At 40.4% G+C, this 16,430-nt stretch overlaps 1 pseudogene; it reads right to left on the bottom strand.

The window, feature by feature from the left end:
* Positions 1-7,055: 7,055 nt before the first annotated feature.
* LOC149012216 (alanine--glyoxylate aminotransferase 2 homolog 1, mitochondrial-like) lies at positions 7,056-14,843 on the bottom strand (annotated as a pseudogene).
* Between the last annotated feature and the right edge of the window lie 1,587 nt (positions 14,844-16,430).

Genomic DNA, 16,430 nt, shown 5'->3' with positions numbered 1-16,430 from the left:
CAATTCTCCATTGCATCTATTGGTAACTCTGGTGGTTTGGCTCTTCTTTGGAAAAGAAATATCTCAGTCAAAGTGTTATGTGCCAGTGATAGAGTAATTGATGCAGAAGTTACTGTGGAAAAGAAGGTGATGAGTATGGCAACTTGGAAACACTTGAGTCTACAAGTCAAGTTCGAACAGGTAGATGCTTGGTCGGAACTAAGTATCATGGGAAAGGTCCCTTGGATGCTCGTTCAAAACCATGAAAAGGAAACCAAGTTGTTCGAGAAAGGCCCACGGAAGCTAAGACAGAATCCCTGAGCAAGGGAAGTTTAACAAAAGATTTCTCAATTGGCATTCATAAATAGAGTTATCTATGAGTCAAAGATGCACAAGTTATGACTGAGCAAAATGAGTTTAAAACAAAACGCTTAAAAAGGAGAGGTCTGAATTGTTCAAGGCCAAACTAGTCAAAACGACCATACCCAATCTTTAATAGTTTACTTCTCAAGGACATCTTGGTCAAGGTTGTTGTCATCAACACTCCGCATTGGCAGCATTTTCCTCATCTGCCCCACCTTCCTCCTCCTCCTACATGATTGTTCAGAGAGCTTGTAGAGGTATTGGCTTTTGGTCCCTCCTCAGGGGTCGATTCCTAGTCGAAATCCAAAAATCCCCAAACACCCACCTCCTTTGGATCATGGAATGCTGGAAGACTAATAGCCCAACTAGACAAAGGAATCTTTGGATCATCATAAATACCCAAGTGGACAAAGTTCTTGAATTTCTCGAGGTTCAGACCTCAGAACTCCCCAATGGTACTGGCGAAGGTGTATCACCGACTATAGTTGAATGTCGAGGCTGCAATCTTGGACATGAAGGCTTTGCACTTAGCCGTGCGTAGATAATGCCTGATCACTTCGTGGAAAAGCTTGTCCGAAAGATCTTCAAAGGTGGTTAGGGACACCCAAGCAAGTTGTTCCCTTAATTCCTCAACCTCTAGCCTTGCCACCTATCACTCTCTGGCCAGGATCTCTAGCTCCTTAGTCTTCTCACTAGGACATGCTCCTTTCTTCTAACTATTTCTGCAAATTCTTGACCAGGTCCTTGGTGGATTTGGACGTGCCTTCAAGTTCGGAAACCTTCACAATAACTTAGCTTCCCTCCCGACAAGTTGCTTGGTGGTCGACCGCAACCTAGCAAGCTTGACCTATTTTTCTTTCAAGCTCTCTCTTAAGCACTGCACAACCATATGTGTGAAATCCCCCAGAATCCTAACTTGATAACCTATCAATGTAGGTCCAAGAATCCGGAGTGCCGGTAGGAGGTAACTTTGGACCATCCAAGCTGAGACCATGAATTCGAGAGTTGAACCTATGGACACTGGTGAGATAGGATGACCTGGCCACCTCAGATGATTTTGGAAGGAAAGAGAAAATCAACCTAGGTGGCTTAGGAAGCTGGATTTGGCACGCATGGAAATCGAGTTTGGAAGAACCCAATGCCCAGGTAAATGTTACCATTAAGTCAAGCATGTTTAGAGGAGTCTCCTGATAGAGGCGATCTCCTAAAGGCAATTGGTCCAATTGACTATCCGCCCTTGATGTTTGAAACGTTATTTTATTGTTATTTTGCCTATTAAATGAATATTTTATGTTCTTGGAGGCTGAGAGCTTGGGGACTTGTGGAGTCTTTGCAAGTTTGGTAGTGCTGAAGGTTGAATCACAAGGATAAACACGTGTTGAGTTAAAGAAACCCTTAAAACCCTCTTTTCAACTATTCTATTGAGGTGTTTATGATGGTAGATAGCATTAATGGTGGTGGCTGTGGTAGTTGGTAGAAATCGATTGTTTATTGATGATTCTCATCATGTATCTCAACCCCATTGAGTGGTGATTTGTGTTGTTTCCCCCCATTTGAGTTTGATTCGTCATCTCAAAGACTTTCACGGTCAGCTCTCTATTAACCAATTTGGAGATTTATGTTACGAGATTTTGTTTGATGGTTGAGAAGTGTTTTTGGAGCATAATCACAATTCTATTGCAATTCCAAGATATGGAGTTCCGAAATGAGCAAGAAGAGGCCAACATAATTTGCACCTAGGGGGCAGCCGACCAAGGGCGGTCGACCAGTCCTAGAGGCCAACCGACCAGCCCCTTCCAGGTCGATCAGGTGGTGATGTCTAGTCTTGATCAGTTGGATTCCAACTGTATATATGTTCTCCTTATAATTGCTAGGTTTTGGGCAATTTATTGGCCTTCTTTTGGTGCACGATTTGATATGTTGGAAAGTGCTAACGCCGTGATAGGTGAGGGATACAATATTATTTATTTGCATATTTAATTCATATTCCATCTCATACTACTATGATTGCTTGTGTGTGTTCTTATGAATGATATTGTAAGGCATGCATGCATGAGTGATGATATGAATCTACTTCTTTATGCTATTCATTTATTTATTTCATCTCATTTAGGATTGTGAATATGATATGTTGGGAATTGAGTAGTTATGCATTACTTGTACATCTACCCAGGGTTGTGAGTTTGCCCATTGCCCTAGTGCCCTTGCATTCATTTAGTTATTTATTTGTATTTTGTGGTGTCTAGATGCATGTCTAGATTACCTCTTTGCAGGCTACTACCCATTCGACAAGGGTATTGAAGCCAAGTGACCTGTGATAGTAGTGACTGGGTCCTATGGGCATCTAACAATGGTAACCAATTTGTTAGGAGACATAGACTCACTATTATCATGCAATGCTAAGGGTGCATGGGCTTATGGTCTTCCAACACAGGTAACCAGTCTATGAGGAGACATGAGAGCATCTACTAAAGCATATGTGGATGATCATAGGGTTACAAAATGTTAATCCAATAGATCGAGGTAGCCAATTCGTGAGGAATAACATTCATAGGTGGAGAAGGATACTTGGACTAACAAGGCATTAAGCATGAGGGAAGATATCCAAATCACATGTAATATGAGATGTAGATAACCTTGCATTGGGCTAGGCTTATCCTTGACACATGCCAGTACTCTTACCAATGGTGTGGTAAGAGAGTGGTGACCTAACCCCCAGCCATGGTGTGATGTGACCATACCCCTATACCGCGGGATCCTAATAGAGGTAACTACTCTATGAAGGATCAGAGTGACGAGATTTCCCAGATGAGGTTGGTGTTATGACTTAATGCGTGTCCACCATATAGACTAGCACCAGTTAGAGGATAGGGCCATACTCACACATAATTACTTCATTTTGTTTACATTCACATCTCATGATTGGCACATGTGTTAAATTCATGATATGTATTCTTTTTTTTATCTCAATGAGTCCGATGGAACTTATTCCTCGAGAAAATGTTTTTCTGTAGATTCTTTGATAGATTTTGAGGACACCATATTCCTGGAGCGTTCAACACTGATGAAGCCCAAGAGAAAACACCAAGGCACTTAAAGAATCATGCCCCGCCTAGAACTGCTCCTATGGAGTCCAACCATTCTGAGAGCCCAAGGAACTTGGTTGGGAATGTGTTTTCCTTGATTGGGATCATTTATATCTTTATTTGGTTGTTAGGCAATTCTAATTCTTTCTCATAGATATGATATCTCTTTTAGAGTTCCTCTAACCTTGATTATAACTCTGACTATTATTTGGGATAAATGGAATAACGTTATACTTGATAACTTTATTATTCCTGCTCCTTGATTATGCTATTGTGTGTGTGGCGTTATGGATTGGCTGTAAACCACGATCTTATGGTTATGGATCACATCATAGGTATTCGAGTAAGTCCGATACCAGCTAAGTGGGGTGTGACAATATATTCCCTCCGTGCACTCAACAAGCTTTCTCCCCAAGCCTAGGTTAGCCCACATAGCAACTTGAAAAAATGGTGAAGGAAGGTATTGTAAAATCCGGCCTTATCCTAACCTTGACTCGGCCCGGATTTTATACTGTTGTAGGTCCGAAGACCCGAAGTGGTGGTAGAAGAGACCTGTGGACCCTTTTAGTGGATGATTCGATGCTTGATGCTGAGCCTATGGACATTGACAATGATGCCCCTCACTTGTGCACCTTGTCAGTGTTGAGTAAAAAATCTGCGCATTGATGAAGATTGAATTAGTTGAAGCACTTCCCGGAACCCCGTGACCAATCCGAAGGTATTTTCTGAAACTAGACTTGTTGATTGACTTGTAGGAGAAAACCCCGCTCGATTTGACCCTGTATAGCCTTCCGAATCCACTCCTGAAGTTTCCGTCATAGCTTGGTCGAGTGCTTGGTCGACTGACAATCGACCAGCCAGTCGACCAAGAGTAATGGAATTCGAGTTTGCACTAAATCTCTTCCCATTTTGCCCCTACCTTTTTGGAACTCATGAATGAAGACCTAAACTAATCATTGCCACTCCAGAGCTCGAGGTTGGACACTCTCTTGGGCTATTCCTTGATGTTTGGGAAGATCTTTGACTCCATTATTTATTGTATACACTAATCATCAACTCAAGGTATGATTTCTTCTATTCCTCTCCTAATCTATTCATGTTTCTATCAATTTATGATCATTGAAACCATGGATGAAGTGCTGCAACCTTGAAAACACTTAACCATGGGTTTCCCCCTTTCAATTCCTTAATCCTCCCCCACTCATGCTATGCTATGATTCAAATGAGATTAATTGCACTCCATCACTTTGATTCTATTCAATCTAACCTATTTTGATTCTAATCTGATATGTAGATGCATGATAATCTTAGACTATGATGAAATTAAGATTCTAGCTTGATTCTTAACACTCATTTGATTGATTCTTATCATCCTTTTCAATTTATATAAATTCCAAATTTATTCTTGCTAAGTATCTTATAGGACCTAAAATTCGATTTGGGTATTTTTGATTGAACCGTTGGATCATCATGAAATATAGTGTGTAGTATCCTCTTACAGTTATAAACATGCCCTCCAAATTTCATGACGATCGGAGCACCGGAAGGGCAATTTCGGATCAAGTTTCCATTGCTGTCCTGAAGATAACAAGTCTTGGTCGACTGCTTGGTCGACTGTCGACCAAGCAGTCGACCAAGCCAGTCAACCAATAGTTGTTAAGGCCCCATGCTCAGCCAATTTGATCCGTTTGAACCCCAATTCAATTGTTTTCTTCTCTGACATTAATTGTATGATTATCTAGGGTATCAACACTGATTTTGGGACCATACTTGGTTATCATTGAATCTATTTACAACTTGATTAAGGTAAGGACAGTCGTTAACTCAAGTATGTTAGTTATACCAACATGCTTACATTATGGGAACTTAATGGTTATGTTCATATGAGTAATCCTTTACTGTACATGATTGTTATGTGTTTTCTTATCAGTAATAGAATGTATATATCATTTAGAATATCATGTTCAGTTTTACTTTATGATTCATGTATGATCAATCATGTTATGATGTGTATTTGTTTATATGATGAAACATTGATTTAGTATAATATGATGAGATTGAGATTGTGATTGACTACGTATGACTTGGGATTGAGAGGCGTCCTTTTGACACTTCTGTCCTTGGACATTGGAGGGAGTAGTATGGGATATTCCCCGAAGGTGTCCATCGACGCTTTCCCAGGTTATTGAATGACATGTATAGGATTGTCTAGGTGTATGATTAGGATTTCCCTTGTCGTATCAGACCCGAATCGGAAGGGTATTGAGACCGAATGACCCGTGGTAGAATATGGTTGAAGGGCGCTCAAGACCGGTACCCACTCAGTGAGAGGACTTAAACTGTATTGCGGATACCAGAAAGGGGCCATTTATTGGTAGGGTTGCATATGGATAGACTTGGGCTCACGGGCGCTCAAGACTGGTAATCAACCCGTGAGAGGACGTGAGAGCTTCCCGTTTACTATATGTGGATGACCAATAGGGTTGATGAGTCCGTAATCCGAGATTACGCTGACTCTAGTGCGAAGGATACTGGAAAGGATCGTCGGGGGCGAGGAATGGACGTATTTGGATCTGACATGATATGACTGAGTAGATGACTTGCATTGGGCTAGGCTTTACTGTGACATGCGCCAGTACTTATACCAAACGGTGATGTGAGAGAGTGGCGACTAAATCCCCCACCATGGTTTTGAGATGACTTTACGGAACTTCCCCGGGCAGACCCAAGATATCTTATGATTGAGGGGGAGTGATCGATGACCCAAAGAAGTATGGTGCCATGACTTAAAGCATGTCTACCTTAGAGACTAGATACTTAAGATTAGAATCATATTTCATCATTGTCTCATATCACATTGCATTATATTTTGACTTGTATTGGATGAACTGTGGATTATGAAACGACTTGCCTTGCTGAGTTCTTTTCAACTCATTCCTTTTGTGCAATTTGTTAGATTATACTGCAGGTACAAAAGACCTTGATGGCACGTCCTATGACCCGAGCTATGATCCCGCATACTACCCTTCGGGTGATGGCTACGCGGAGAGTCAGGATTGCTATACCGAGGAGGATTATAGTGCGCACCAGGGTTAGCCCCACATTAGTGCGGGAGCGGCCACGTTGGGTTTACTTCATCCATACTTTCAAAGAGGATATCATTAGGATAGAGGAAACCTATGTGTAGGCCCCATTTCCCTAGATGACTGTAATCATTTGGATATTCTCTCTGTAGTTCCTATGGACTTGTTCATAACACTGGTTGTAACTTAACTTGATTTATCACTGTTTCCGCTGATTGTGAAGGAGTGACTTTTGATCACTCTTTCTCTTTGAGACTCTGTTACTTAGAAGTTGTTACTTAATGTTTCCGCAATCTGATTAATTACCCTTTTCTCATTCAGTTGATCTATTTATTGTTTACTTTATACATTGATTATATTGTTCATGATTATGTTATCGTGTATGTGGGAGGCATGGCCGCTCGATCTGGATCTTCGGGTTGTGGATCCCATCTCGGGTATGCTAGATAGGATACCGGCTGGGTGGATGTGACAGGTTGGTTGGACAAATTAGTGTGATCGCTAGACAAACATGAAAACAAAACCCACTTACTTGGTTTTGACGTCATGTGTCCAGAGAGGACCGATCCCTTCCAAGAAATTTTGGTTGGCGGGGAGGAGCACACTTGGAAGCCAATCCTTGGAGATGCTGGTCCCGCCATGTTGGTTGTTGAGCACATAGGGTGTTTAGATACCATAAAGGGCAGAGCAAGGGAACTTCGAGAGCTAATGAGGTAGCTGGAGAAAAAGTGCTTAGCATAAGGAGCAATATGACTTTGTTGAGGTGGCAGCTAGCTAAGGGGCTTAGATTTGACCTCTGAGTATGCGAGGATGGGAGACTAGCTTGTCTCTTCTTGTCCAACTTTGGTGGAAGGTCGGACAGGATTCTTGTCGAGCTCCCCCTCTTAGGCACTTTTGAATACTGACCAGCGGGAGGAGCAGTCTTCCCTCTAGCCGACCTTGAACTTTCTGTCTTGGTCAAGCAGTGGGCCTTAGCTTCCTTTATCTCTTCATTGACAGCCCGAGCACACTCAGCTAGGTTGAGCAACATTGCAACGAAAAACGAGATATCGACAATAGTTAAGTACTATGCAAGAAATAAGAGAAGGAAGGTTAAAAATGAAGAAAATCGTTAAGGGTGACTCACTGGGAAGGAACCCTCAGTGACACTAGATGTTCGGGTACTCTAGGTAGTGGCCATTAACGACATACTGATACTTGTCTTCAGTAAAAAAAACTAGAGGATTTGCCCCATGGCTCTGTCCTTGGCATCACTAAGTGGTGGAAAGTCGTTGGACCCCTTGCCCATGCCTTGTGTCCAAAAGATTGGGAAAGGGGGAGTGGTCGGTGGATGAACAAAGAAAAATTTTGGGTGCCACCCTTTGGTGTTGGACGACCCATATTAGCAATACTGGGAGGATGTGCACTTCGACACATAGAACCCCCCCCCATCCTATTTCTATTTCTTTGCCATAAAGAAATGTAAAAAAAAAAAATGCCAAGGATGACCTCACTTTGACATCCTTATGTTGGAAAAATTCCCAAAAATAAATAACGTTACACCAGCTATTCGGTGCCAGCATCCCTAGACACAATTGGAAGTGGTTTAAGATTTCTATGAACAGAGGCGATACGGGAAACCTGAAGCCATTCTTAAAGGCATCCTCGTAAATGGCAAACTCTCTTGGGCAGGGAGTATTTGGTCACTCATCACTGGTCAAAACCCAGATAGGATAATCAAGTCGAATTTCATATTTATTCTAGATGTACTCTAACTTGTCCAAGATCATGTTAGAAGATTGGAATTCAAGGCCTGATGTGGTCGGATCCAAGCTATATCCATTGAGGGTAAGGTCCTTACTCTGCTCAGCCACATACTTTTCAAGAGTGAAGCTATCCCTCCACCTCTTTCTCTTAGCCTTGAACCTTGCCCGAGCATTCAACACAAATTTACCTCAACCATAATGGGGGATTGAATGTGAACAAGACTCATGCTCGGACTCTTCACCTCATTTCCAGATGACTCTCGAACAGACATTGATGTGTCCAAAATCCGCTCAGCCTTTAGATCATGGATGAATGACCTGCAAGAACAATCGTCAGATGCGGCCCGACCGCGGGGGTCGGGAGTCCACCTCCGAAGGCTAAGTCAGTTGATGAACCGATCATAAAAGGCTCTGCTTGAGTACAGAGCAAAAGTATGAATACGAATATATGGAATACGATTCAGATACCTCTCTTGTACGTAAGTCATGTCTTCTATAATGTTTACATTCGAATCTCCTTCGTTGGATTTATTGGAGCTTTCTTCGGGTGGCCGTCCGATCTTAACGATTAGATCCGTTGATAATAGATCCGTTTGTTGATGGGATAATGGATAACTTCTTTGTTAGCACGATCGTTTGCTCCCGTAGGTGCCATTAACTGTCTCCTTGACGATTCATCCACTCCAATAATTACGGATTCGAGTGTGCTTGTTGACTGAGTCAGGTTTCTTCCTCAGCAAGCTATCTTTAAACCCGGCTCGCCTGAATGCAAGTCGGTCCGTTTCTTCCCGACCGGGGTCGAGGGTCAAACCAAGGGCGGACTTGGTTCGATAATTATTTTTCCCGTATCAGACATAAACATGCACTGCTAATCAAACCAATCATTGAATTCCTGCTCGGCATGCCCTACTTGTTCAAGGTCAACGAATCAGAACACCCAATCACACTTGAGGATCTACAAGGTTTTGAAACTAAGGTCATAACCCTCTTCCCTCCAACCATTTTGGTTCTAGAAGTGAAGTTGGGTAAAGAAGACGTAGGGACCTAAAGGCCTCAAAAATAAAAATGATGGCATTCACAACAAGCAACACACAACACAAACAAAAACAATGACAGCAAAAATAAGAAGAAAAATAGTAGACATCACGGGTAACCAATATAGGGGAAATTGAAGACAATAGATGAGGACACTCAGTGATTCGAGCGCAAGAATACAACAAGAAGAAGTGGAAGAGAGATTACAGTAGAGCACTGGAGCGTGGAGTCGCCTCTATATCTCTAGAGCATTGAAGCTTGAAGTCGCCAATGGTTCACCAACACAAATGAGAAAAAGAAAGAAGGAGAAGGCTTTTATAAATGAAGTTGCAATCCAGATTAAATGATCCTAATCATGTGTAATCTAACGTACTAAATGAAAGGCACTCTCGATCCAAATTTGACAGATCAGGTCTATTTGATCAAAACTTCGAAGAATCGAAGACCTTTCAGTTGAAAGGCCTCATCATTACACCTCGTAGGATGCAGCCATGTGGCGCTTAAAGAGGGAATCACTGAAAAAGTGTGATGGTTCACACTCCCAACGGTCGCATTTTCATAAATGTGGTTGTCGCGCTACTTGAGGCATAGATCAACTTGACAAATGACAGTTTAGATTCTTCCAAGCATAAACAAGTGTCCGGATCAGCGATCCTGACGGGGAGATCATCGTGGGCCCCACTGATCTTTGTGGTCAGGAAGCTTCGGGGGAGCACAAAGAGCACTCTGTGCTCCCCCGACGGGGATATGATCCGGATTCCATAAACAAACCCATGTACCCGAGCATTTGCATTTTTCAACCATAGGGCTGGGGGACGAGTGATATGATATGTCCAAAATCCAGTTGGATTGGACCAAATCGACGTGGTCAAGCCAGATGAGTTGTTTGATCAAGGGAGGGGTCAGTCAAAGAAAGATGTTGCATGCCACCCTTGGATCTCCATATCTAATCTCATGCTTGACCAAGCTGAGGACTCTAAGTGACAAAAACCATCGGGACTTAGACACTCCCACCCAGGAGTTCAAGCACGACTCAATCACTGTCACGATAAGGAATGCCCTAGATCTGACGATCATGGAAACATTGGTGGAGGTTGATCGTACAACCAAGGTATCACCCAAACACCTACATAAAGTTAGTTAACTAGTGGTATTAGGAACGCACACTTTGATATGTTCACTAGTGTTCAAAGCTCGGCAGCCTACTTTGTTCTTCTAAAACTATGAGTGTTCACTGACTTGATTTTCGGAGGCATTCCTCATCTACACCGGCCAAGCACACTATTTTGCAGGTTACTAGTCTTGCAAGGCAAACAAGTTTTTGGAGCAACACCTTGAAACCTAGATTGCATTTAAATTGAAAAAACCACTATGCCAGTGACTGATCAAAACTAAGAGATGGTTTCTAAAATGTTCCTCTGTTGCTAATATTCACAAAGGGAGATTCCTATAGATTTAGCTTTTATATATTGATGCTCACTCACCTCCTCTTCACCGACGATTGTCTCGTTTTCTCTCAAGTGATTTTGGGTAACATCACCAAATTAAAGGATTGTTTGGAGCTATATTGCAATGCAAGTGAGTAGGCTGTCAACTTCAAGATATCCCTCCTCACTTTTAGCCCAAATATTCCTCAAAGATTTAATGTTTGGTTCTCTCGAATCCTCAAGCTCCCATATGGCTCGAGTCCCTCCAAATACCTCCAGTCAGGGGCGGAACTACAGTGGGGCCGGGGGGTCATGCCCCTCCCCCCCCCCTCCCGGATTTTTAAATTTTATTCTCCCCTCTCTTCTCTCTTCTCTCTCACATATTTTCTTCCTATTTATTCTCTTCTCTTTCCATAAATGTGGGTTAAAGGAAATTTTTGAAAAAAATATCCTATTAGATATTCAAAATGTCTTTTCTAATTAGAAACTAATTCCTCAATCCTTATTTATTCTCTCATATCTTCTCTCTCCTCTCTCCTCTTTTTTTTCTATTTACTATCTTCCGTTTCTTTCTTCCTATTTATTCTTCTAAGCATGAAAATTTGGGGGAAATTTTTTTTTTCCACAATTAGGTAATCTTTTTTCTTTCTCAATTTATCTATTGTTTCTCTTTTCCTCATTTTTTGTTATTCTTTATTTGATTTTATATTCTTTGTTTCTTTATTTCTTCTACAATTTTTGTTATTTGATATTATATGGTGAATAAAATGCCTATAGTTAGTAATGTAACTGACTACCATTGGTTTGCATCTCTTACCTAAAAAAAAAAAATTCCAAAGAAAATTTTGGTTTGCATGACTTTTTAAGGTTGAAGTTATATATATATATATACTAGTAATAACGCACCTGCATTATACAGTGGCGGAGCCATGTTGGGACCGGAGGGGGCCATGGCCCCCCCCCCGGATTTTTTGAAATTGGAAATATCCTTGTTTTTTTCTTTATTTCTCTATCTTTAAATGTAAAATACCATTATTTGGCCCCCTCCAAAAATTAAAAATAAAAATTTAAGATAAAGATGATGGGTACAAATGTCATTCATAATCTCTATCTAATGGTTATCCTTCAATCCCTAGTTTTAAGGAATAAAAGGTTAAATTCTAATTAAAAACTAACTCACGATCCATGAATTTCTCCTTATATATTCTCTCCTATTTTCATTTCTATTTATTCTCTCATGGATTTCTTCTTTTATTCCTATTTTTTCTCTTTTTTTCCTCATACGTCTCACAAAATAATGAAGTAGTTAGCAAACTTTGGAATTTTCCTAAATCTTCTCCACATCAGATAGTCTCTCTTTCTCAAATTATTCATTTCTCTCTCTCACAGTCACGAATTTTCTATTAATTTACCTAATTTTTTATGTAGACTCTACATTAAATTATAATAATATATTCTGAGATGGGACCTACAGTGAGTCCCACATTGGCCCACATACATTTGGCCCCCCTCCATGTTCAATCCTGGCTCCGCCCCTGCCTGCATATGCACGTGTGATGTGTTTTCCGAAATCATTTCTCAAGACTGAACTATAGGTGAGTAGTAGATTAATTATTTTTAAAGGAAGAAGAAAACACGGAGTTTGATCTGAATTAATACTATGAACTGGAAGAACATAAATGATTTTAGACAAACAGAGAAGAAAACAGATATATGCACAAGTATATATACATTTGACCTCTCAGCTTCTCAAATAAAACAGCAGTTTCTGCGTTTGCGGGTGTCTTCTCTTTCCTGTCGGTGACAATCTCTACCCCAAATATTAAGCCTCTACCTCCCACATCTACTCTGACTGAAAAACAAGATAATAGTAAAATGAGCAAATAGGATAGAGAATTGCATCAGTTTACATGATGCAACGGGTTTCAGGTCATGCGTATCGTCTATCCAATTTCATATTTCCTTGAGAAGGTTCTCTAAGAAGAATTGGATACAAGGATATGGCTTGGACTTGAGAAAGCCATAAATTGACTTGAAACTGAACATACCAACAACCTTGTTCCACTGTATTCATAAGTGATAGCACTAAAAAAAAGCGGCTAAGTTAAAAGTTCAGAATAGAAAATTGTGCCATTGAATGATGAAGAAAAAATTTGTCATCTATCACCCCAATCAACTTTGCAGTACAGATGTGGTATTTCACAATTTATCCACTAAAAGTATGGTATGCATTTCATAATGTATCCAGTAAAATTTATCAACAATTATCAAGCGTAAGAAATTTGTGCCAAAGTTGAAGAATAGTAGTGTCATATTTTTTGCTGAAGGTCTCTAAAACGCTCAATTAAATGGGAGCCAACATCTGTACAATGGGCTTGACGTTTCTCCTTGTCAAGTACTGCAAGTCCATCAGAAGAACATACAAATGTGTTGAACTGAACTTTTTGAGCCAAAACATTTGCGATTTCTGGAGTTATCCCAACAGCTCCCAATGGCAAACCATTGCCAATGCCCTGTTAAGTGCATCAATACACGTCAAAGACTGATAAATTAGAAGTGCACAGAGATCTGCAATTGCTGATGACTTAAATTGAAGTTCTCACATGCCTATAGGTAGACCATTGATGCATAAATATAAAACAAATGGTGAAAGCATCTCCATCTGTCTTTCTTCTTTTTCTCTCTTTTACCAAGGGGGGGTGCAACATAGTCACTATGTCAAGAAGTACACCTTGGGTTTCAAACCCCCAGTAGTGGCTTCCAGTTCTGTGAAACCTTGTTTGCACTTCATCTGCGATGCATACACCACCTGCTTATGTACAATATCATACACTTGTCTTAAATATCCAGGGGCCAATTCAATTGCTCCTCCAACTCCGTGGAATTTTCAAAATGAGGAAATTGAGTTAAGAATATAAAAGAAGTCCCAGGTCTAGATGGGTAGCAAACATTAAACCTCCATCTCATTCTATAACATAGCTAGCTCCACCTGAATGGTTTCTGCTATAAAACCAGCAACTTTTGCTGAAATACCAAAGTCAATGTGTTCTTGTACATCTTTCGCATAAGAACTGGCATCTGAGGCAAAGACTCGACAATATGGATCAGGATTCATAACATGATGAATTTCACCCTGTAAAGTTTCACACTAAGCATGGGTGAGATAAGTAGAAATATCAATTGATGACTTCTCAAAAAGGGGGAGTGCCCGGGGGGGGGGGGGTGAGGGTGAGCCAAAGAAAATGAATCCCTTGTGAGATAAACAGACATCTACAAAAGCCTATTAAATTATGACATATGGTACCAAGAAATTGCAGCCGATGAAACTATATACACGCAATCCAAAAGAATGTGATGAAATTAGCCACGGAAAGTTGGATAGGACCCAAATGGCCTAAACATTTGGTTTAGGAACAGCCCAGGTAGGGCTGATTGGTCACCTGGTACCAGCAGGACTATGGTAGGTCTCATGTCAAAATATGCAAAGCTTATTAGTATGAACTGCAGAACAGGATTGGTTTTTCGAGTAATTGATTCCTTTTTGGTAGGGGGGGGGTTTAAAATTCACCCATAAACTAAAATAAAACCCCAATGCTATCAACCATCTTAGATTCTGAACCTTTGACAACGATCACTCTTCTTTGCCACTTTAAAACTTGCCCTCTTATCCATTTCATGAAACAAAACCCTAAAACCCAAAAATTAATTCAAACCAAACTTTCGAGCTTTAAATTCCAAAAAACAACAACCGAGAATGAGAATGACCTAAATTAACCCTCCCCTAGATAGCTTGCATGTCAAAAACCATAATGAGGTAGATTTTTCACTACAAAGTCAGTAATTGGATCCATCTTGATTATAGGAACTTAACCTTGTTATGAATAATCTTACCTAGATATGGGATGCTATCACTGGGTAAACAATAGTTCCAATCAACAAAAGAAGTGGAAGGTGGAATTGAGTACTTCCAAGTGTTTAGAGCTGTCAAACCAAGTGTACCAAACTACCACCATGATATGCATTTCTGAGGGCAATCAAACCAAGATTACCACTATATAGTCGAGCCATCAGCATCGCTAATTCATTTGCCTCAGTTCCAGAATTGACAAAATATACAACCTGCATTTTGTTTCAAGCTTAATTAGTAGTAGCATAAACTCTTCTTCTAATAGCATCACATATCCCTAGGTATAACTAAGAAGCCATTATGGTTGCCGGACTCTAAATATGTTTAAGGCGACACAAAAATATGAAGAATCTATATTGGTAACTAATGAATAGTCCGCTCTTCTTTAATGCTAAATTTCCATTACGTATACTTTCTTGCACAATGCATACTAAAATGCTTAATACCGCCCTCAACTCCAATTGTAAGTTCTTAACCATTGCTTCAAAAAGATAACAGTTAACTTTGATCAAGATTTATTCCCATCTATTAATAAACTTTCTAACATGCAGTTAGCATGCAGTGATCAGGCAGGTGGGGCTCATGACACCTAAACCCTATTGGGAGACATGGTAGTTAATTCCTTCATCCTCACCTCGAAAACAATAGAGACTAGTATCGCAATGTAACAGCAAAAACGTCTATATAGAAAGAGAGGGCAAATGCAGAATTATGATTATCTGATGGCAACTAACACTATCTGGGTATAATTACACAATGTTACAATCATCATTTATTCAAACTATGGTAACATTTGAACCGAACATCTTAACTATCTATACAAAACCTCGAGGATATAAACATAAGCTGAGACAAATTGAACTATGGAAACCAAAAAGGGTTAATGATTCAAACTAACTCAAACCCAACCAGTCATAACTCCTGAAAACATACAACAAGGGGGGGGGGGTCATGAAAATGGCCACCATGAAGACTGTAATCTTGTTTACCAAAAAAAAAAAACTGTAATCTTGAAAGTCTTCAATTTGTTTCAGAAACCGGCATATTTAATTCAACATTAAAAATAGTAGTAGAAATTTTCAGGATATCATAGCCAATTGTTCGACTCCCACATAATTAAGAAGAAGCTTAACTTCACAAAACAGAGTACTCGAAGAAAGAAGCTTACTCTATCCAAATTGCAGAGTAGAAAAACAGAGGAACTCAAAAATACAATCAGCCAACGCTTGGGAAACTGCTCCCACCATAGAACCCCGGCTTCTGAGGAATCCTCTACAATGGTAGCTGATGAAAGATGTATTTCACATATTATAAGATATTCAGGTCATACAACTTTATAGAAACTTTAATAAATGCACTAACTACTAAATTGAGTTGTCTGCCGAGTCAAGGTGGGTAACTGAGTTATCTGCTGCCGAGTCAAGGTGGGTAACTGAGTTATGGGCTTCCGAGTCACAGATTCTCTTACACACCCCCTCAAGCGTAACGGGTCAATCACCATGAGCTTGTCACGAAGAAAAGTAAATCTGGCATGAGGAAGTCCCTTAGTGAGAAGATCTGCCAACTGATCAACAGTGGAAATGTATCGGACGACAAGCTGGCGAGAAGAAACTAGATCATGAACAAAATGAAAATCGATCTCCACATGCTTAGTTCGCGCATGAACGATAGGATTGGAGGTCATGTAAGTGGCTCCAATATTATCACACCAAACTTGAGGAGCAGATGGAAGAAATGCTCCAATCTCACCAAGTAAGGAGCGGATCCAAATCAATTTGGTAGACACGGATGCTATGGCACGATAT

Source organism: Hakea prostrata, chromosome 6, assembly GCF_041222555.1.
Source record: "Hakea prostrata isolate BN-2017 chromosome 6, UWA_Hpros_2, whole genome shotgun sequence".
NCBI classification, from domain to species: domain Eukaryota; kingdom Viridiplantae; phylum Streptophyta; class Magnoliopsida; order Proteales; family Proteaceae; genus Hakea; species Hakea prostrata.
The sequence above is the reverse complement of the archived record's forward strand: the minus strand, read 5'-3'. Positions and strand labels throughout refer to the sequence as shown.